At 39.5% G+C, this 23,835-nt stretch overlaps 1 protein-coding gene across 1 annotated transcript in view; it reads right to left on the reverse strand.

Annotated features, from left to right (window-relative positions):
* PLCE1 (phospholipase C epsilon 1) overlaps positions 1-23,835 on the reverse strand; it is a 326,950-nt gene that overhangs the window by 153,664 nt on the left and 149,451 nt on the right. The gene's annotated exons all lie outside the window — the stretch shown is intronic.

Below are 23,835 nucleotides of genomic sequence, written 5' to 3' on the forward strand. Positions count from 1 at the left end.
CTCAGGCAACAGCCAAGTTCCTTGGTTTTAAAATATTTTAAAACACGCTTGTTGTAAATTTTAATAGGTGGATTTTATGCCAATATCTAGTTACATCAATTAGCAATCAACATCCTAAATAATAATAATAATAGTCTTTCCTGCTCAAGGTGATTTTTCCTATATGACTGGGATGAAAGGAGCTCTAGGAAGCCACAGGAAATCTGTATGTTATTTTCTTAAAGATTAACATATCATTTTACAACTTCCTATCACAGTAGCACATGTTTGTTATATTATATAAGTATAATATCATGCCAATATTTCTTTTAAAAAAGTATTGCTACTGACCAGTTATTCTTAGCAAGCTCTCTGGAATCACAAAGCGATGCCAGGGGCTCAATTACAGGATGCAGGGGCTCAATTTATACAAAGATACACAAACATAATTCAGTAAAACCTGCATACCGATAAGAATAGTGTGACTGAACAATGATGGTAGCTGAAGTTATTCTCTCTGAGAAGTATATATATATATACACACATACACACACACCCCATGTCAAGTGCATGGTTTCTGTACAGTATAACCACTTGACTTCAACGGAGTTATGCCAAAGTATATGGCTGAGAATCTGGCCTTCTAAGTTTAATAACTATGAGGCAATGAAACAAGTAACAAAGGGAAGATGTAAAAATCATCAGAATGTGACATAGTTTAGGAAAGATTAGTACCACACCTATTAAGGATGTTTAGATGTAATAAAATAAATCCTCATATGATACAGGAGGATGGAATAGACTGAAATTTTTAACCTTTTAACAAACAACAAAACATAATGGGTGAAATCCTGGGGAAGTTTTACCATTGACTTCAGTGGGGTCAGGATTTCACTCACCAAATTTTAGTTGGTGAGTGAAATACTCCACAATCCTCTACTGGTATTAGAGGGGTGGGGGACATAGACTGGGATCTAGAACCAACTACTAAAAACTATCTATCCAGGAAAAATACAGCACATTCATGGAATCAAATACTTTTCTTGTATTGGGATGGGAACCGCACCCATAAATAAGAATATATATGAGGGCAGAATATGACCAGTGTTAAAAAAGTGTGTTGTTCTCTGGAAATATGTATCTGGTCAAAACAATTTCTCTAAATGTAAAAGTAACATTAATTATTTCTAATGTACATTAAATTAAACTATACTGTATATATTTTTTAAAAGTCTCTTCCAGAAGAAAGTCTTAGCATATCAAACTAGAAAAAACGATCTCCCCCCGCCACCATCCAAAAATGAGATTTTGTACAATTCTGATATTTCACCTGAGTGTTTGTGGATATTATTCCACAAATAGCCATTATTTCATTTAGTTTAAATGTCTGCATGATACTGAATATCCAGTATAACAACACTAACTACAGTCTTGAAAATGTTCTATTCTGAAATAGTAACTAATTTTTCTTGTTGGGCTGGAAAAATATCATTAGTACTCTTATCATTATCATCATAGTAAAAGGTGAACAAATATACTTTGCCTATTAGCTGGTAAATTTTCATAAATTCTGCAAAATGAAGTAACTGTAGATTAAGGGTGAAATTTACCCCTATGTAGAGGGTGAACCACGTAGATCCCATTTAAGCCCTATTTTGAGTCCCGACAAGGCTTAAGTACGATTTCAGTGGTGGGTATAGGCCTTGTGCCACAATGGAGCAAATGTCACTTTGTAAAAACACAACTTTAAAAACAAGCCATAGGGTACACTTTACAAATTCAACACTACAATTGCTAAAACTAAAGGATGAACTTATTAACAATTAAATGAATTGGACCAATGTGGTACGTGAATCACTTTACAGGGTTGTTAGTTGCTTCAGATATACCACAGGCCCCAGGTACTTATAGGTGACCAAAGTTGGTAGAATTGGAACCAGTGATTAACTGTTTTGGATATCCTTCCATTCAGATCCAGTAACAGTTTCAAAATTCACTTTTTGTTTATTTATTCCAGAGTTACAAGCCAATGTGTTTTAATAAATTTGCAAGTCAAGTTTCTACGAGATCCAACCTGGAACATAATAAGAAATGGAGTTCTTTGCTGGAAAGGAAGGAGAGCCTTCCAGTTAAGGACCTGGATTAGAGATCTGGGTTCAGTTGCTGGCCATAGATTTCTTTTGTGACCTTGGGTAAATCACTTAGTTCTTCTATGCCTCAATTTTTCATCTGTAAAATTGGGATACTACTTCTTCAATATGAATTATTTATGAGATTCACTTCAGTTAGTTCACCACTTGCTAACACTTCCATACGGGAAGTAGAGTTTTCATTAAACCTGTAAACACCTATAGTTCTTTGCAAAGGATCTCAATTTATTGCAATACCCATGGTTTGACCTGGTTATCAATTATATCCCAAATAAATTGGTCTCTAATTAGTCTGTAGCCTGTTGAAATTCAAAGTCAATGGTCACAACTGAACACTGGTTTCTTGAAAAGAATATGCATCTATCTTAAGTGACAATCTTGTATTCTGTAACAGACTGCTGAATCCAGGAGTGGGCTAGAAGAGGACCAACAACCAAGTCAGAGCAAAGATATTATGTAGCCCATTGAGGGTACACCTTGATCAAACATGGAAAGAAATATGTAATCAGAAAAGAACTGGAAGATTATTTTGTTTCCTTTAGATTCTGTTAACTTTGGCAGGAATGGACTTGTGTGAAAGCCACTTTAGTGATCCAACAGGGCTGAGAGCTGGAGGACCACCAGGGAAGAGACAAAGTTGGTTACAGTGGGAAACTAGGGAAGGGCAGGCAAATGTCTGGAAGTCAAGGGATCCTGTGACCTTCTCCTTGCTCCTTGCAGTTCACCTTGTCTAGCTACATCACAGTAAAAACTATAAAGCTTTGTCTCTACTAAGATTTTACAGCAAAATAGCTACCTAGAACTAGTTATTTCTCTGTAAAACAACATCTTTTTTTGGCAGCAAAGACACCGCTGTAGCTATGCTGCTATATCGCTATCATGTACATATGGGCTACAGTGATGCAGAGGTTACATAGCTGTACATCAACTTGAGTTCAAGATATTTTGTCCCTATAAGTGCTCCACTGTAAGGATGCATGAACACGCACCTTTGCACTCCTGACTGGAAACTGCAATGCAGTGTCCAAGGACCCATGCCTGCACAGAGCATGTCTTTGTGCTCCTGTACGAGGGCATATGGGGAGGAACAGAACCTCTGCCAATCAGTTCCTTCTCAACTGCAAAGTCAAATATTCTGCAGTAGAGGGAAAGGAGAGTGGAAGGTGGGACAAAACATCCTGAAGAACTTATGTTACTATCCAGGTAAGTAACCTCTCCCTCTTCTTTCCATATATGTCCCTATGGGTGCTCCACCATAAAAGACTCCCAAGCAGTAACTTAACATGGAGGTGGGTGCTGTGGAAGCAGATCCTGGACAATCTGAAGGACTGCATTACCAAACACTGTGTCAGTTCTAGAAGCAGGTAAGATAGCGTAATGTTTGGCAAAGGTATGGACAGAGGACTGAGTTGCAATCCTTAAGATTTCTGCTATGGGAACTTCCTTCAAGAGGTCTACAGATGTGGACTGAGCCCTACTGGAGAGTGCCATCACTCTATGAGGGGACTGTATGTAACCCGAGACCCACTTTGACAGTCTTTGCATGGAAATGGGCTGTCCCTTCATTCTCTCTCTAAAAGGTACCAATAGTCTGGAAGAGGACCTGAAGGTCGTAGTCCTGTCAAGGTAGAAGGTGAGAGCCCTCCAGACATCTAGTATACGTAGGCTGATTTCCTCCCTGGAGGCATGAAACCCATGGGTTCAGGCTGGTTAGGAATGGATAGAGAGAAAACTGGATTCTTGGCATGTTACCCCTAGAGATGAGGTAGGTCTACTTAACCAAGGGGAAGAGCATCTTCATGCAAGACTCCACAACCCAGTGAAGAGAGCTTTAAACCTAGCTAATGTAGTAAGGAGGGCTTTAAACTAGGTTCGAAGGTGGCAGGTGACCAAAGCCCACAGGCAAGTCAAAAACACGGAGGCCTGGGAGAAGGGTTGGAATTTGGGGAGAGCATGGGCTATTTATAGCAGGGATAAGGGAGAGACAAGACAGAACTGGGAGTGGGGAATCAAATCAGTATCTTAGACGTCTGTATACTAATGCGAGAATTATGGGGAATAAGTAGGAAGAACTTGAAATGCTAGTAAATAAACACAACTATGACATAGTTGGCATCACATAGACTTGGTGGGATAATACGCATGACTGGAATATTGGTATAGAAGGGTACAGCTTGCTCAGGAAGGACAGGCAGGGAAGAAAGGGAGGAAGTGTTGCCTTATATATTAAAAATGTATACACTTGGACTGAGGTTGAGATGGAAATAGGAGACAGACTTGCTGAAAGTCTATGGGTAAGGATAAAAAGGGTAAAAAAACAAGGGTGATGTCATGGGAGGGGTCTACTGCAGACCACCTAACCAGGAAGAAGAAGAAGTGGATGAGGCTTTTTTAAAACAACTAACATCATCATCCAAAGCATAGGACTTGGTGGTGATGGGGGACTTCAACTACTCAGACATCTGTTGGGAAAGAACAACACAGCAGGGCACAGATTATCCAATGACTTCTTGGAATGTATTGGAGACTATTTTTTATTTCAGAAGGTGGAGAAAACTGCTGGGGAGACACTGTTCTAAATTTGATTTTGATTAATAGGGAGGAACAGGCTGAGAATTTGAAAGTGGAAGGCAGCTTGGGTGAAAGTGATCATGAAATGGTAGAGTTCATGTTACTAAGGAATGGTAGGAGGGAGAACAGCAAAATAAAGACAATGGATTTCAAGAAGACAGATTTTAGCAAACTGAGGGAGTTGGTAGGTAAGATCCCATGGGAAGCAAGTCTAAGGGGAAGAACAATTGAAGACAGTTGGAAGGTTTTCAGAGGGATATTATTAAGGGCACAAGAGCAAAGTATCCCACTGCATAGGAAAGATAGGAAGTATGGCAAGAGACCACCCTGGCTTAACCAGGAGATCTTCAATGACCTAAAAAAAAAAAAAAAGAGTACTACAGTAAGTGGAAACTAGGTCAAATTATAAAGGATAAATATAAACAAATAACACAAGTATGTAGGGACAAAATCAGAAAGGCCAAGGCACAAAAGGAGATCAAACTAGCTAGAGACATAAACGGTAACAAGAAAACATTCTATAAATACATTAAAAGCAAGAGGACAACCAAGAACAGGGTAGGTCTGTTACTCAATGAGGGGGGAAAAACAATAACATAAAATATGGAAATGGCAGAGGTGCTTAATGACTTCTTTGTTTTGGTTTTCACCAAGAAGGTTGGCAGTGATTGGTTCTGTTCAATATCTTCATCAATGATTTATATAATAGCATAGAGAGTACACTTACGAAGTTTGTGGATGACACCAAACTGGGAGGGGTTGCAAGTTCTTTGGAGAATAGGATTAAAATTCAAAATGATCTGGACAAACTGGAGAAATGGTCTGAATAGAATGAAATTCAGTAACGACATATGCAAAGTACTCCATTTAGGAAGGAATAATCAGTTGCACATATACAAAATGGGAAATGACTGCCTAGGAAGGAGTACTGCGGAAAGGGATCTGGGGGTCACAGTGGACCACACGCTAAATATGAGTCAACAGTGTAACACTGTTGCAAAAAAAGGAAACATCATTCTGGGATGTATTAGCAGGAATATTGTAAGCAACACATAAGAAGTAATTCTTCCACTCTGTTAGGCCTCAACTGGAGTATTGTGTCCAGCTCTGGGCACCACATTTCAGGAAAGTAGTGCACAAATTGGAGAAAGTCCAGAGAAGAGCAACAAAAATGATTAAAGGTCTAGAAAACGTGAACTATGCGCGAAGATTGAAAAAAATTGGGTTTGTTTAGTCTGGAAAAGAGAAGACAGAGGGGACATGATAACAGTTTTCAAGTACATAAAAGTTGTTACAAGGAGGAGGGAGAAAAATTGTTCTTCTTAACTGCTGAGGATAGAACAAGAAGCAATGGGCTTAAATTGCAACAAGGAAGGTTTAGGTTGGACATTAGGAAAAACTTCCTAACTGTGAGGGTGGTTAAGCACTGGAATAAATTGCCTAGAGAGGTTGTGGAATCTCCATCACTGGAAATTTTTAAGAGCAGGTTACACAAACACCTGTCAGGAATGGTGTAGATAATACTTAGTCCATTCCAGTCCTATGATTCTAAACTAAGTTCAAAGAGGGAAGATGACAAAAGCCCATAGGTAAGCATAAAAACCTTAACAGAGGGCTAGATGTTGGGGGGCGGGGGAAGACATGGAATGGTACAACAGTGTCATAGGAGCAACATGAGGGACATCAGTAGAGGAATCTGCTCAACAACTTAGATGTCTATACACAAATGCAAGGATTATGGGGAATAAACAGAAAGAACTGGAAGTATTAATATGTAAGATAAATTCAGACTTAACTGGCATTACAGAGACTTGGTGGGATAATTACACACTGGAATACTGGTATAAAGTGGTATAGCTTTTTCAGGAAGGGCAGGCAGGAAAAAAGGGATGTAATGTTGGATTATATAAAGAATATATACATTTGTTTTGCAGTCCAGAAGGAGGTCAGAGGCAGACTTTTGAAAGTCTCTGGGTAAAGATAAAGTGAAAAAGTAGAGATGGTAGGGGTGTATTACAAACCACCAAATCAAGAGGTGGAAGTGGATAAGGCATTTCTAGAACAAACAACAGAAATATCCAAAACACAAGACCTGGTTGCAAGAGGGAACTTTAACTACCCAGAAATCTGTTGGAAAAAGTAATATGGCAAAATATACAATTTCCAATAAGTTATTGGAATGTATTGGGGACAACTTTTTTGTTTCAAAAAGTAGAATTAGTAATGAGGGGGCAGCCCTTTTAGACTTGATTCTGACCAAACTGGAGGAATTGGTAGTGAATCTAAAGATGGAATTGGTAGTGAATCTAAAGATGGAATTTGGGTGAAAGTGACCATGAAATGATAATTTCATGATTCTAAGGAAAGGAAGAAGTGAGAGCAGCAGAATAAGGACAATGGACTTCACAAAAGCAGACTTTAACAAACTCAGAAAACTGGTGGGTGAGGTCCCATGGGGGAAAAAAATATCTAAGACAGGGATTCTCAACCTTTTTCTTTCTAAGCCCTCCCCACCCCCAAACATGATATAAAAATTCCACAACCCACTTGTGCACAACAACTAGTTTTCTGCATATAAAAGCCAGGGCCGGTGTTAGGGGGGCAGCAAGCAGGGCAAATGACTGGGCCACAGGGCACCCAGGAAGATAAGTTGCTCAGGTCTTGGCTTCGGCCTCAGGTGGCAGGGGCTCAGGGCTTCGGCCTCAGGTGGCGGGGTTTCGCTTTCTGCCCTGGGCCCCAGTGAGTCTACCACTGGCCCTCTTTGGAGGACCCCCTGAAACCTGCTCACAGCCTCCCAGGGGATCCCAGGATCATGGTTGAGAACCACTGATCTAAGCAATGAAAGGGCACAAGAAAGCTGACAGTTTCTCAACAAGACAATATAAAAAGGCACAACTGTAAACTGTCCCAATGTGAAGGAAAGGCCGAAAAATGGTAAGAGGCCAACAATGCTCCATCAGGAGCTCTTCAGTGACTTGAAAAATCAAAAAAGGAATCCTAGAAAAAATGGAAATATGGACAAATTGCTAAGGATGAGTACAAAAGAATAGTACAAGCCTGTAGGTACAAAATTAGAAAGGCTAAGGCACAAAATAAGATACACCTAGCAAAGAACATAAAAGGTAATAGGAAGAGGTCCTTTAAATATATTAGGAGCAAGAGAGAGAGAAAGGAAAAAGTCGGTCCTCTACTTAGTAGGGAAGGAGACCTAATGAAGGACGACATCAAGAAAGCGGAGGTGTTTAATGCCTATTTCACTTGTCTTCACTAAAAAGGTAAACGGTGACCAGATATTCAAACACAATTAACAACAATAACAAGGGGGAAGTAATGCAAGCCAAAAGAGGGAAAGAACGTGAAAGAATATTCAGGTAAGTTGCATGTACTCAAGTCAGCAGAGCCTGATGAAATTCATCCTAAGCTACTTGAGGATAGCTGAAGCAATCGTAGAACCATGAGTAATTATCTTCAAGAAGTCATAGAGGATGAGTTATGTCCCAGAGGACTGGAAAAGGGCAAATATAGTACTAATCTTTGAAAAGGGAAACAAAGAGGACCTGGAGACTTATAACTAAGGCTGCAAGTTTTTCTCGGAGGTCAAAGGAAGTCACAGATTCCGTGACTTTCTGGGACCTCCGTGACTTCTGCAGCAGCCAGTGTGGTTGGCCCCAGGGCCGCCTGAACAGCTCAGGTGGCCCCTGGGCCAGCCGCACTGACTGCTGCTGGGGCAGTCTCAGGCCACCGGGCCTCCCTCTCCCAGCAGCAGCAAGAGTTTGGGTGTTGGAAGGAGCTCAAGGATGGGGCGTGGGAGGGGGTGAGGGCTCTGGGCAGCACTTACCTCGAGGAGGCTCCCAAGAAGCGGTGACATCCCTTGGCTTCTAGGCGGAGGGACCAGGGAGCTCTGCATGCTGCCTCTGCTTGGAGGCACTGCCCCTGCAGTTCCCATTTGCCGCATTTCCTGGCCAATGGGAGCTACAGAGATGGCACTCGGGTTGGAGGCAGCATGCAGAGATGCTTAGCCACGTCTTCGCCTAGGAGCTGATGGATGTCGCCGCTTCCGGGGAGGTGTGGAGCTGGGTAGGGAGCCTGCCAGCCCTGCCAACCCTCTGCCCCAGCACCAATGAGGGTCCCGGATTGCCCCCCGAGCACCCGTGGCACTGCCCAGGCCACCTCCCCGCAATTTAGTCAGAGGTATATAGTACAAGTCATGGACAGGTCATGGGCCATGAATTTTTATTTACAGCCCATGACCGGTCCATGACTTTTACTAAAAATACCTGTGACATAAAGTAAGGCTACGTTTTAAACTAAGCCTACGATTAAATCACGGAGGTCGCGGAAGTCACGGAATCCATGACTTTCAGCGACCTCCATGACTTCAGCCTGCAGTGGTCAGGAGCTGCAGGGTCCCCTGCTGCCTGCAGGGACAGGGAGCTATGGGGTACCCCCGCCACCTCTAGTGGCCCCATAACTCCTGGCCGCTACGGGCGGCAGGGGAACCCTCAGACCTCCCGGCTGCTGTGGGTGGCAGGAGAACCCCTGAGCTCACAGGCAGCGATGGTGAGGAACCCCCGAACTCACAGGTGGTGGGGGTCCCCAGAGCTGCTGGCCTGGCAGGGGAACCCCCAAGCTCCCAGCCCACTGGGGGTGGAGAGGGAACCTGCAAGCTTCTGGCCCTCACAGGCAGTGGTGGACCCCCCGACACTGCAGGTGGCAGGGGTACCCCGCAGCCCCCAGCTGCTGCAGGCGGCTCCTAGCCCCTGCGCAGCTGCCCTGCTTCAGGCAGTGTCAAAACCTGCAGATCCCCATTGTGTCACGGATATTTTTAGTAAAAGTCACAGACAGGTCACAGCTTCCGTTAATTTTTCTTTTTGCCCGTGTCCTGTCTGTGACTTTTACTAAAAATATCTGTGACAAAATCGTAGTCAGCTTAACTTTGATACACGGAAAAGTACTGGAACAAATTATTAAATAATCAAACTGTAAGCACCTAGAGGATAATAGGGTTAGACGGAATAGCCAGCATAGATTTGTCAAGAAAAAATCATGCCAAAGCAACATAATTTCCTTCTCTGACAAGGTTACCAGCCTATTAGATAGGAAGGAAACAGTAGAAATATTATATCTTGATTTCAGTAAAGTTTTTTCACACAGTCCAACATGATGTTCTCACAAGCAAACTAGATGAAATTACCATAAAGTAGGTATGATGGGTTTGATCACAGAGACCCCTATGGGACTGTCACCTGATGCGCTGAGACTACCTCTGAGCCTGTTTTCCTTGCCAGCTTGGGACTCCAGAACCCTGTCTTGTTGAGCCAGATATGCTAATCTGCTGCAACACAGACCCAGGGTCTGAATCATGTCCCCAAAGCTGCACTTAACTGAAAACGGCTTAGGAAGTGCTCCTGTCTCCCAAATAAACCCCAAATAAATCTGTTTTACTCTGTATAAAGCTTACACAGAGTAAACTTATAAGTTGTCCGCCCTCTGTAACACGGATAGAGAGATATGCACAGCTGTTTGCTCCCCCAGGTGTTAATTACTTACTCTGAGTTAATTAATAAACAAAACTGATTTTATAAAGTATAACAAGTAGGATTTAAGTGGTTCCAAGTAGTAACAGACAAAACAAAGTAAAAAGAAAAGGAGTACTTGTGGCGCCTTAGAGACTAACAAATTTATTTGAGCATAAGCTTAAATTTGTTAGTCTCTAAGGTGCCACAAGTACTCCTTTTCTTTTTGCGAATACAGACTAACACGGCTGCTACTCGGAAAACAAAGTAAGTTACCAAGAAAATGAAACAAAACATGCAAGTCTAAGCCTAGTACATTAAGAAACGGATTACAGATAAAATCTCACCCTCAGAGATGTTTCAACAAGCTTCTTTCACAGACTAGACTCCTTTCTAGTCTGGGTCCAATCCTTTCCCCTGGTACAGTCCTTGTTCCAGCTCAGGTGGTAGCTAGGGTATTTCTCATGACTGCAGCCCCTTTGTTCTGTTCCACCCCCTTGTATAGCTTTGGCACAAGGCAGGAATCTTTTGTCTCTCTGGGTCCCTACCTCTCCTTCTAAATGGAAAAGCACCAGGTTTAAGATGGATTCCAGTACCAGGTGACGTGGTCACATGTCCTGGGAGACCCCAAGCATTCATTCTTCCTGGCCTGACTCACAGGAAGGCTTGTAATTAATCAGAGCTATTTACAACCAATTGTCCTAGTTGATGGGAGCCGTCAAGCTTCCAAACCACCATTAATGGCCCACACTTTGCATAATTACAACAGGACCTCAGAGTTATATTTCATCTTTCTAGTTTCAGATACAAGAATGATACATTTATACAAATTGGATGACCACACCTGGTAGATTATAAGCTTTGTAATGTACCTTATAAGAGACCTTCTGCATGAAGCATATTCCAGTGACATTATATTCGCACTCATTTTCATGAAATCATATGGAGTGCAACGTCACAGTAGATGCAAATTGTTTGAAAGACCGTACTCAAAGAGCAGTTATCAATGGTTCCCTGCCAAATTGGGAGGTTTTATCTAGTGGAGTGCTACAGCAGTCAGTCCTGAGTCTGGTACTAGTCAATATTTTCATTAATGACTTGGATAACTGAGTGGAAAGTATGTTTGATTTTTTTGGATAAAATTTAATTTTTTAGGATAAAACCCAGTGGGGAGGGGTTGCAAGCACCTGGGAGGACAGGATTAAAATACAAAAAGACCTTGACAAATTGGAAAATTGGTCTGAATTCAACAAGATGAAATTCAATAAAGACAACAAGAAGTACTTCACTTAGGAAGGACAAATCAAATGCACAAATACAAAATGGAGAATAACTGGCTAGGCAATAGTACTGCTGGAAATGATCTGAGGGCTACAGTGGATCAAAAACTGAATAGGAGTCAACAATGTAATGCAGCTGCAAAAAAGGCTAATAAAAAGGAGTGTTGTATGTAAGACATGAGAGGTAATTGTCCTGGTCTACTTGGCACTGGTGAGGTCTCAGCTGGAGTACTGTGTCCAATTCTTTGTGCCACACTTTAGGAAAGTTGTGGAAAGAGAGAGAGTCCAGAGGAGAGCAACAAAAGTGATGCATCTGAAGAAGCGTTTTTTTACCCAGGAAAGCTTATGCCCAAATAAATCTGTTAGTCTTTAAGGTGCCACCGGACTCCTCATTGCTTTTATAAAGAGGATGATAATCGATTGCTCTCCATTCCCGGAAGGTTGGAAACGAAGTAATTGGCTTAATCTGCAGCGAGAGAGATTTAGGTTACATATTAAGGAAAAACTTCCTAATTGGACAGATAATTAAGTTCTGGACTAGGCTTCCAAGGGAGGCTGTGGAATTTCCAACACTGGAGATTTTTAAGAACACACTGGACAAACATCTGTCAGGAACAGTCTAGGTTTACTTGGTCCTAGCTCAGAGCAGGGAGCTGAACTTGATGACTTTTTGAGGTCCCTTCCAGGCCTACATTTCTATGATTCCATAATTTGCTTTGACTTGCAGAAGTCTCTCTGTTTGGATTCCAGCTCCATAAAGGGACAGAAGATTGCAGAGAACAGCACTAGCCATACTCTGCCAGAAACTCCCCACAAAACTTCTACAGGGCAACAGCTCACATGACAAAGCATGTAGTTCAATGCTACTCTTGTGCATTAGTTTTTTTCAGGACTGGAGCTTAAAGTTGTAAATGAACTACAGACTCTCACAACGCCAAATTCTGTTCTTTTTGAAAAATGACTAGGAGAAAAAGTATTTACAGGAACAAGTTATCAAAGTAACCTTTGAAAAATTTGTCTATATGTATGATACCGCCCTACTTAAGTACCCGCTCACGTTTCACAAAGAATATTATGCAAAATCCCTTTGTAAAAGACCACTGAGTAAGTTTAGACCATGTCTTCTCTAGAAGTAATAGTAATACACACAAACACACACACAAAAGTTCCAAACGTTCCTTGCTTCTATTATTACAATTTCCCCTCACTGCTTAATGCCATTTTGGGAAGGAGATATGTACAGAAGTACTGTAACAGGATTGATCATACAGAAGACAAATTTGAACTAAAATAAAGCAATTTTTCACTTCATTGATTCTTCACATTGAAACTGGAATTTGTGAGCATGCGTGGGCATGTACACAGATTATTCACTGAATTTAATTGAAAATGGCTAGTGTGCTAATGTTTGCAATATCCTCCAGCGTCCTCACTCCCAAATATTCTACACAAATTAACAAATAATTCAATTTTAAAAATTCCTTCTTTTTTCTTGGAGGAATGTGGAAGGTCAGAGAGTAGCTACTTTGCGCTCAGTAGTCCCACAGAAAAAATAAATTAAGAAATGGGGAAGAGCTACTGTAGTAGCATCAGGTCTAAACCCCTTTCAGAAGCAGATATGCACCTTTGAATTTGGCAAAGAAAGAAAAAGAATCTGTATTAAAATGTTTACATTCCAATTCATATGAAATCCGGTATACAGAAATTTAAGAGTTTCAAACTGGAACTGAGCCTTAAACTGTGCAACCCCCAGTATTCTTCTAATTAATTTTAAAAAACTTCTGAAGCGCTTAAAATAATTACAAAAGAACTGAAAATTCATGTTTAGGCTTAGATATTTATACAAGTAGAACACCACAACATTCACTATTTGGATATGAGAAAACACACTGATGGCTCATTTATTCTGTAATTATTAAAATTTAGGACAGTGCATTTTAATACATCCAACTGTTTCCACAGTAAATAATGTACAAACAGAGAATCTGTAGTTAATGTAATCCAATAATTTATGAATAAAAAAATTTGCATTAACAAAAAATGTTCACACCTCCCTTCATTTTAGAAAAAAGCTAGTATAATGATACAAAATCAGACTATCGAAGTCAATGAAAGATACTTCTACGTATCCGAGGACTGAGTTGACCTCTGTAACTTTACATTTCTTTTTGTTAACTTAAACTATTCTTCTCAACCTTTATTTATACTTTTAAAATAATTGAAACTTTGATATGGTCAGAATTAGATCTAGGATCAAATTCTGCTGTTTGTACACTGCACATCTCAGAACCTTGCACAATTTCTGTAATCTAACACAACTCTGTCATGTAATTAATGTGAATATTGATTTTGTTATTCAAGTAGTGGTATCGTGTACTTTAAATCTGTGCAATGGAAGATGGGTGCCTCCTGAGTTGTGGAGAAAAAAATCAACTAAAGGGGTGGGCAATAAAAGCAACATACTTTCTCTTCTTGAAAGCAAGCAAGCTGCAAATTGAATCATAGCATATTTTCAGGTTTCAGAGTAGCAGCCGTGTTAGCCTGTATTCGCAAAAAGAAAAGGAGTACTTGTGGCAACTTAGAGACTAACAAATTTATTTGAGCATAAGCTTTCGTGAGCTACAGATCACTTCATTGGATGCATTCAGTGGAAGTGAGCTGTAGCTCATGAAAGCTTATGCTCAAATAAATTTGTTAGTCTCTAAGGTGCCACAAGTACTCCTTTTCTTTTAGCATATTTTCAGAATCCCTTAATTGCAACTCCAGGAATACTTTACTTTTTACTAGTAAATCCTATTATGTTGCCATTAATGCAGACATGACTCAAATCAGGGCTTTTATGTTGTACACTGTAAATAGTTAAAGTGAAAATGTAGCTACTGATAGCAACTATAATTTTCCTATTGCAGTGGGATATTCTCTCTTTGATTGGTGTATGTTTCATATATCCTTTAACTAACAGCCCATTTTGGGGAGCATAATCATTATATAAAATACACCCCTGATTCCTGTTTCAAAGAATCTTATTAAATGTGTTTAAATTACACAAGTACCAGTATTTTCACTTTTAATAATGTAGGGAGAAGAGTTACTCCACAATTATATATGAAATTAGTAACAAAACACACATTCTGCATGTTATGCACTCAGGTACTTTACATAGGAAAAGGGGAAATTATTGACAACACTATTTCAGCTACAAAGAACGAATTTGCAGCAAATCATATGTATAATTTCAAAAGATTAAAACCTGGCCACATATAAGACACCAAAGCAGAAATTAATTCACACTCTCCAAAAATTTTGCTAAATTATGACATCCTATCTGTATTATTTATGAACTACAGTAGAACCTCAGAGCTACCAATGCCAGAGTTACGAACTGACCAGTCAACCACACATTTGGAATCGGAAGTACGTAATCAGGCAGCAGCAGAGACCAAAAAAAAGGAAATATAATACAGTACTGTACTAAACGTAAACTACTAAAAAATAAAGGGAAATTTAAAAAAAAGATTTGACAGGGTAAGGAAACTGTTTCTGTGCTTGTTTCATTTAAATTAAGATATTTAAAAGTAGTATTTTTCTTGTGCATAGTAAAGTTTCAAAGCTGTATTAAATCACTTTTCACTTGTAAACTTTTGAAAGAACCACCATAACATTTTGTTCACAGTGACAAACAACCTCCATTCCTGAGGTGTTCATAAGTCTGAGATTCTACTGTATGAGACACAATCACCTGTTTAGTTTTCTTTAAAAGTTGATTGGAGCAAATATAAATATTTCAGCTGTTTTATGTAATCTTACCATTATAAAGTAAGAAATAAATGCATGTCCCACAAACATATTTCACCATCAAACTAAATTAGTTGCAATGAGAAGAAAATCAACACAAATTGTACCTACAGACCCCAGAAAGATTTCTATTCCTTTTCATTTCAAAGACAAATTAAACTAGAAAATACATATTTACAAGTCTGAGAGGCCTTTGCATTTAACATTGTTTACATTGTGTGTCTGCTTTATTTTCCACCTAGCAACAGTGTAAGTGTCCTCAAAGCTGTGTTATTAAATAGCAGACACTGATGAGTTGACTAGATTAAAAAGCAACGCATTACTTCTATCTCTTGTCGTGCTTTATAAAGACATTATTAACTCCTTGTTTTACAGCCCATAAAAATGTAAATCTTACCAGCTAAAGTATCTTTTATTGAACCTTAAGTTTCTTTCTAAAATGCCAGAAGAACAGGTACTTCAATACCACAAAAAGATAGCACACAGCACTTGTCCACACTCACAGTCAGGCAGCAGCTGCTCCGTTTAAAGCTACAAACTGTGGCAAAATGCATAACTGACATGCTTTGTGTAAGCCATGAAGAAGACATGCATTTGGCTTGCTTGCTGAAAGGTCAGGTTACCCACCTCCTCAGATAAAAGTTGAAATACTGGGACTCAAATGAGCCTTTGATTTTGATAAACAAAATTGATTTTAATCGTGTTAAATTTTTGTATGTATGTGTCTTATATAGGAAATAAGTTTGTTTATCTGCAGCACTGTGAACAAGTGACATTTATTTTTATCAGTGCTGTTTAAGTAGGCAAAAGGTAATTGTTATAGGGCCCACATAGAGCCCTCAAGCAGCAAAGCATGGCAATACATGCAAGTCCTGCCTCAGCTACTCCTTCTTCAGTCCCCAGAGCTGACTGGAGTTACCCGTTTTTTTTTGCCACAGATGAGAGCAGCAGCCATCTCACCCACCCAGAAAAGAAATAATGTCCCTCTCAGAGTCTCATGTAAGCCCTGTTTCTGAACATCACTTGATTAATATAAGTGCATCATTCACAGGTCCCTCAAAGTGAAACAGTTCACAAATCCCGAAGTAAAACAAGTTACAAAGGTGTTCATTAGTTCTATTCTCCCTATCCCAGGCTCCCCCCACCTCCAGCTCACCTGCCTAAGAGGCAACAATCCTTGTTCCATGATACCTGTGCCTCTGCTCCAGGACCACTACCATGCTGGCCATTCGCCAAGCGCCTTACAAGTCTTCCGCTACAACTTTTCTCTCTAGACTTCTGCGAGGAGGCACCCCACTGTTCCATTCCCCAGGCCTCCTTTGCCTGAGTCCTATCCCTCATATTCCTCTGGAATCACCCTCTTCTCTTCAGTTCGGCCAGTTCCTGGCTGAGCCAGCTCTTCCCCTTTACTGATAGCCTTCTGCTAGTTAGGGTTCCCCAGCTCTGGCCAGCCTTGTCCCACCAACTTTCTTCTGTTCTCTCTGCGCCAGCTCTTCCCCCAACCCCCAGCAGCCCCCAAATTGTGCTTTCTGGAGGGGGGAGGGAGGAAGAGACACATGCTCATACAGCTCACCCCAGGGAACCCTCACCAGCTCCCTCATGCTCCTTCCCACCTCTGCTTCCTCTGTGTCCTAACCTGCCTGGGTTTTCACACTTAATGCCTTCTATCAGGCAGCTGATTAGTCACAAGTGGAACTGAACCCATTCTCTCTTAAAAAGGACCAGTCATCCTGTAAAAATAATAAACTGAATTAGTTTTGCTTTAGGAAACTTTACTCTAAGCACTACAAAACCTGTAGGTTAGGGGGTTTTGTTTGTTTGTTTTTTGTTTTTAATTTCAAGACTTCCTGCCTGAAACACCCAGTATGTACCCCATCCTAGTTTTACTAATAGAGTGATATGGCATCAACTTAGATATTGAGACAAATAGCTAGAGAGAAAGCTGGGATCCCAGGCAGTTATTTGTTTAGCTTGGAAAAATAGGGGGGAAAAACCCTTTCTGAATCATTCAGTAAGTCGGATTCACTGTAAAAAAACACTAATTGAGGGGCTTATAAAGAGATAGCCACCTCTTGGACTGCATCTACATTATCAACTTACACAGATGATATAATTCTCCATGGGTCGTAGCTATAGTGGCATTTTTATCTCTGTTTCATCTTACCCTAACCTGAACTTTGTCTATACTCCAACTTTTTCCAGTGCTACAAGCAGCAGAACTACACAAGTGGAAAATCAGGTCTATTAAGTTAGCTAGGGTAGGGAAGACTTAAGGAAAGAAAGCCACCATAAGTAACCTCTCTCAATTTCCCTTGGAAGTCAAGAAAACTACCTAGTTAGACCTGGAACTCAAATAACTACACTTAAGCGTGATTTGGTTACATGCTGCATACACTTTTTGTTTGAAAAAACTTGACTTTTTTGATATGGAACTGGAAATGGAGTCTGGCAATAACAACACTCAGGTTTAAGAAAACAAAACATAAACATGTAAATCTGGTGTTGTTTCAATGCTACAATTGACGGCTACTAAATTTACATAACTGAGGAATTAATATTAAATATTATAATGCAAGATTCATCATGGAGATAAAGGAGAGATAAAAATATGTTAACGAAAAATTGACAAAAATATGAATTTTTGTTCATTATTTCTCTATCAATAAAAAGAATAAAATAGCTCACCATAGAAAACATTTTGAGTGATCACAGAACAATTTGTAAAACAACATTAGATATATTTTGAAACCAAATGTCTGTTTGAAAGGCTAACAAAAATTCAGAATTTCTTTTAATAAGAAAACTGTATAGGATATCTTAGAATTTAACCAAAAGCACATATTAGTATCCCATATATTTTATCTGATCATAAATAAAATAGCATTTTACTGTAAATGTAGTGATTATTTTCTTCTCATTTGTTTGCTGGAAACAAAACTTCAAGGGAATCTTTAGTGATGACTCAATGTCTTGAGGTCCTTGGGGTTTTTTTTTGCTTCTGACTGACAAGCTAACATAAACATACCAAGCAAGTTCCACTCTACACTATAAATGTTCCCATGGACATTACTTTTACAAGGCTCATGCAAATGAGTTTTTAGCCTTTTAAAATAATAAACAATTTAGATACACTCCAAAGGATTAACTACATGCACTAAAAATCCCATTTTTTTCAGACTAATTAAACTTCATAAAATGTACAAACTTTCATTTTAAAATTAACTTCACTATTTGCACACACTCTCTCTCTCTCAGCCATGGTCCACACACTCATACTCAGCAAATCCTTTATTTCACAGCTAACAACAGAGGAAATCTTAATATGGCCAGATTTATGCCCTGGGTTAAGCTACCTTTTGCTGGTGGAAACAAAGGCTACAGACCCCACCAACAGAAAATGTGCCTGAAGCAACATCGGACTCAACTACACAAATACAGCACCTGCTCTGCCTGAGCCTTGGCAACACCCTGTGCAGTCTGAAAAATCGCACCCAGGAGACACGCTCATTCATCTCCTCTCCTGACCAGCCACCACTAGGAGAGGCTCCTATGGAACCCCAGCTGTAATTTCTTCCAGCAGAATTCCTGTGAAATGGTGGCAGTGGTGGTACTGCCACTGACCTTTCCTGGGGGTTAATTATCCCCCTCTGACACAGCTTTTTCTGTAAATATAGGGGTGAAACAAAAGCACCGACACACCTAACTCCTATTGATTTCAATGGACATTAGGCACTTAAGTGCTTTGAAAATTGCACTAAGTACCTAACTGCATCTTTAGACACCTAAATTCCTTTAAATATCTGGCCCAGTCACAAACAGTATGTGTCACCATCTTGTCCATATGGAAATGTAAAACTGCAGGGCAGCAAAATAAAATCTACAATAAGCTATCTCAAATTTTCACGTTACGTACACTGATGAAAAAGAAAACCCTGAGAAACAAATAGTATGTAGTGAACAAATACTACATCCATCAATTTACTAAGGACTAAGTATAAATGACATTAAAATATTATTTGGGGTTTTATTAAAAAATTGGTCAAGTAAGAGAATCGGCCATAAAGAGGTGGTAAAAACATTAGGAAAAAAAAATTCTATCCACACACTTAAGCAGAGTTGATTGTGATAATTAACACACAAGTCCTCAGAGTTTTAATTTCTTAACTCTTGTCAAACATGAATCTGTGAAATGGTTGCCTTGTAAGCCTGAAATTCCTGCTGTTTACAACTGAATGGTTGTCGAATCTAAACCGGGTCAATGTTAAATTACTAATCTGGTATTTTCTGGTCAACTAAGGGAATTCTCTTATCCTCTGGGAACATCTGTCTTTAACAATAATGTTCCACAAGATTCCAGGCTGCCAGAGTTGCGTCACTGAGTCTGTGAGTGAATAAAATATCAGACCTATGGCCATTTCCATTAGTTTAAACAAAACATCAGACTCCTTTGAGTTATAAAGAGTTAACATCAGTTACTGGAATCACAGCTGACACAAAATGTTCTCACCAGAGACACCTGAGTCATGGGTTTTGCTACCCTTTTTATATTTGGCTCAATTTATTTTTCAAATTGTAAAATAATATACACATGTTCAGAGACAGCAAGCCTTAAGGTAAAACTTTGACCAATGTCTTGCTGAATCACAGTGGGGAATATAGAGCAGCTGAAACAATCAAAATATTTGACATTTCCAGATTCTTAAGTTATTAAAAAGTATTTCTGTATTCTTCAGTTATTTTATGGATTTAGTCAATGATTAAATGAGTCAGGAATTAAATTCCCTGTCTCATGTATCTTGAGTTGTGGCAGGTGCTTGGCTTAGCATATTAGTAAAGTAGTATCACTGTATTACTGACAGAGTGATATGCACCTGTAGAAAAAGGAAAAAATAAAACAGATAAAGCACAATTTGTATGCTTAATTGTATTTTCCTGAACAACAAATAACAAGTGTTCATAACTAACAGGCTGTTAGTCACCAGTTGTACCACTATAGTTAAAGAGTTGCACTTTTCACTGGAAATCATATTTTAGGATTCAGTCTCTGTCAGGAATTATAAATTGTTTAAAAAAATGGATACCTTTTTAAAAATGAAAAAAAATTAAACTTTTCATCATCTTGAAGAAAGAGCTCTGGCATGGGTAAATAATTTGTTCCATATGGGGTAGATGTAGCCCACGTTATAGTTAAAAAGAAGCTTGTAAGTATTTATCCACTTGAATAGGTAGTTTAATAACTTCTGTAGTTTTGTAATGTAAGGGCTTGTCTACAGGTTATGTCGACTACAAGTTAAACTCTCCCTGCCATGGTACAGGTAAGATGGAGTGAGTTGCCATATTCCTTAAAGTTTCTTCCTTTTCACTGCTTACCACTGCTAGATGGGAAGGTTGATATTCAGTAGGACAGAAAAGTCATTCCTTGCAAATGCATGTCAAATGTAACACCTAAAATATAAGAAGTGGCCATTGATGTGACCATTAGGACAGAATTAACACAGGATTTACATCATGGCTGTAAATGAAATGTTCCTGGTTGTCACCAACAACGTAGATCAGGGAAGAGTACCACAAGGAACCAGGGCAACAAAGGGGCAGGACTACGAGCAAGAATTCCAACATGCTCTCCCTCCCAGCAGCCAGGAACTCTTCCTGGTCTCTTCTACATTACCACTCAAAATCCCTCAATAAAGCCAATTCTCTTGTGATAGATGTTTATTTAATAATGACATTTTACCAATAGTAAATTTATGTCTCCACTGTATCCATAAACAAAGTCTCTATAAATAGTATAAAACAAGCAACCTTCTTGTTTATGGTCAATATTTTGAGAATTAAACAAACATGCATCCCTCCATCAAAGTCAGTTTTGATCCATTCAACTTTTAAATGGCGATTTTAGAATAAGATACATGCTTAAATTGCAGCAAGGGTGGGTGGCTTAGGTTGGACATTAGGAAAAACTTCCTATTTATCAGGGTAGTTAAGCACTGGAATAAATTGCCTAGGGAGGTTGTAGAATCTTTATCATTGGAGATTTTTAAGAGAAGGTTAGACAAACAACTGTAAGAAATGTTCTAGATAATACTTAGTCCTGCCATGAATGCTGGGGACTAGAGTAGATGACCTCTTGAGGTCTCATCCAGCCCTATGATTCTATAATACTCCTGCTCTCATAGATATTATAGAATAAACTTAGAATTACCTAGGCAATCCATATTCTCCCATCAAAGAATGAATAGTATCAGTTTATGTTTAAGAAAGCATTTGTATATGTGATGAAGTGGAGAAACTGCATGGAAGGGGCTAAAGAGAACCTTTGGGTCCAGTCGGCCTCGACTCGTCATACCTGCAGCCAATGCCTGGCCTGGAGTGGGAGGAAAAAGAGAAACTGGCTCAGTTCAGGGCTGACTGTAAAAGAAGCAGGAGGTAGCTGCCTCCCTACTGGAGGGGAAGGATCACTAGCCTGCCAGTGAAGGCAGTCACCAGGAAATAAGTACCATCTCCCTGGCTAATGAAGATTGTGGAGGAGACTTAGGAGCACCTGGCCTAAGAGAGAATTCGATAACTGTAGCACAGAGTTCTTGTTGGGTTCCAACCCTGCCAAATTACAGCTGCCCCACCCAGAATTAACCTGGGACCACATCAGGATACCACCCAAGGTGCACAAGGAGGCACTGCTTGAGACAAGCCATCACAGCAACTTGGATTATATGGGCTGTGCCCCAAACTGAAGGAACAGCGGTAGGAAGGAGCACAGGACAGTGGCCGTAGACTCCCCGCAGGGAGATCCATAATTCAGGGGTTGACTCACACAGGCCCTGAACTAGGACCTGCTGGAGTGGGAGGGACCAGGTTCCACTATCCCAAAGACTCAGGCACCTTGAACAGGGAAGCAAGGGGCAGGAAGTCACGCATTCCAACCAATAGGCCACCCGGCCCTCCCAGGCCCCTGTTACAATACAGTACCTACATAAAATCAATAATGTATTTTTCAGTTAAATGTACTAATACATACACATTTAAAATGTTTAGGACCTTAATTTTAATCACCACAGCACGTTTTAAACATGGATGACAGAATGTTTCACATATTATATATAAACATTTTGACAAAAGACCTTTTTTTTACTTTCAGTAACAAACAAGTTTCTAGTTCATTTGACAGAGACTGAAATGTATCTTGAGCGTATATCCAAAATTGTTACAATGTTTTAAGAGATCTTTAACTCATATCTCATTATCTGCTACTCTATTACATGCGAATATTTGTCAACATACAGTACTGTAAATACAGTGCCATACAATATATCCTTCCCTATCAATTTTTATACAGCATATCCTAAAACAATCCCTAAAAACAACCTATAAGGTAACTCCCTGTTGACCTAGATAAAGCACGCAAAATGAATGTTTCACTAAACAAACGAAGGTAGTACTCCATAATGATTAACTACTCCCTTCAATCTTTGCCCTGTATAATGCTATTTTGATCAATACCTGCAGTTACCAAGATTTAGATAGCTAAACAAATATACAGAACAAAATGTTTAAACTTAAATGTATTTTTTGTAACTGCAAACTAGTAACTAGATGATTCTAGGTTTTCCATAGTTAGATGTATATAACATTGGTAACTACTTTTCAATAAACTTTCAAATAAACGTATATAATTTCTCTGTTTTTGTGAACATTTTCTAGTCCTATTTATAGCACTGCTACTGTTGTACTATCATTACACTTACACTCTACAGCTCTTCCTCTTATCCCTTTCCAATCCATTCACTAATCACTGCTTTCGCTTCCTTCTTTTGCACTCAGCTTCATGCCTTCTTCCATGAGACCGCTTAGCTTATATCTAGGGCCTCCTTTCTGTTTCTATCTCATTATATCTTCTCCAAGTTCCTTCTCAAAACACACTTCTTCAAGGAAGGTTTATAAGCACTCTTCTTTTATTATAATAATAAATGAAACTCTCAAGACTTGTGCATAGTGACCTAAACTGCAAGTTCTTATTGCTGACACATCCCTAGCCCTCTTCCACTCACAGTTTACCACCTATTCCTAATCCCCCCCATCCATTTTAGGGCTTTAATTTATAATCCGATTTGCATGAGCAGACAACTGTACTCATGCATAGTCTCATTAACTTTAATGGGACTCTACGCAGGCTCAAGGATCCAATCACACTGATCAGATTGCAGAAGTGAGGCCTTCAATTGTAAACTCTTCTGAGCAGGAACTGTACCATTATTTGTCTGTAAAGAGAAGAAGGATGATCTTCTGATTAAGGAATTGGATTGGGACCCAAAAGATCTTGATTCTGTTCTCAGTTCTGTCACAGACTCTGTGTGACTCTGGGCAAGTAACAATTTCTATTGCTTCAAAACCCCAGTTGAGAAAACACACTTCCCTTTCTTATAGGGTACACTAATGTATCTGAGGTGTTCAGATACAACAGAGATGAGGGCATAGAAAACCAGTATTTAATGAACCACATATGCTTATAGTATAGTACTGTGTAAAATAATAATAACAAAAATTATT

Source organism: Natator depressus, chromosome 7 (assembly GCF_965152275.1).
Source record: "Natator depressus isolate rNatDep1 chromosome 7, rNatDep2.hap1, whole genome shotgun sequence".
Classification (NCBI taxonomy): domain Eukaryota; kingdom Metazoa; phylum Chordata; order Testudines; family Cheloniidae; genus Natator; species Natator depressus.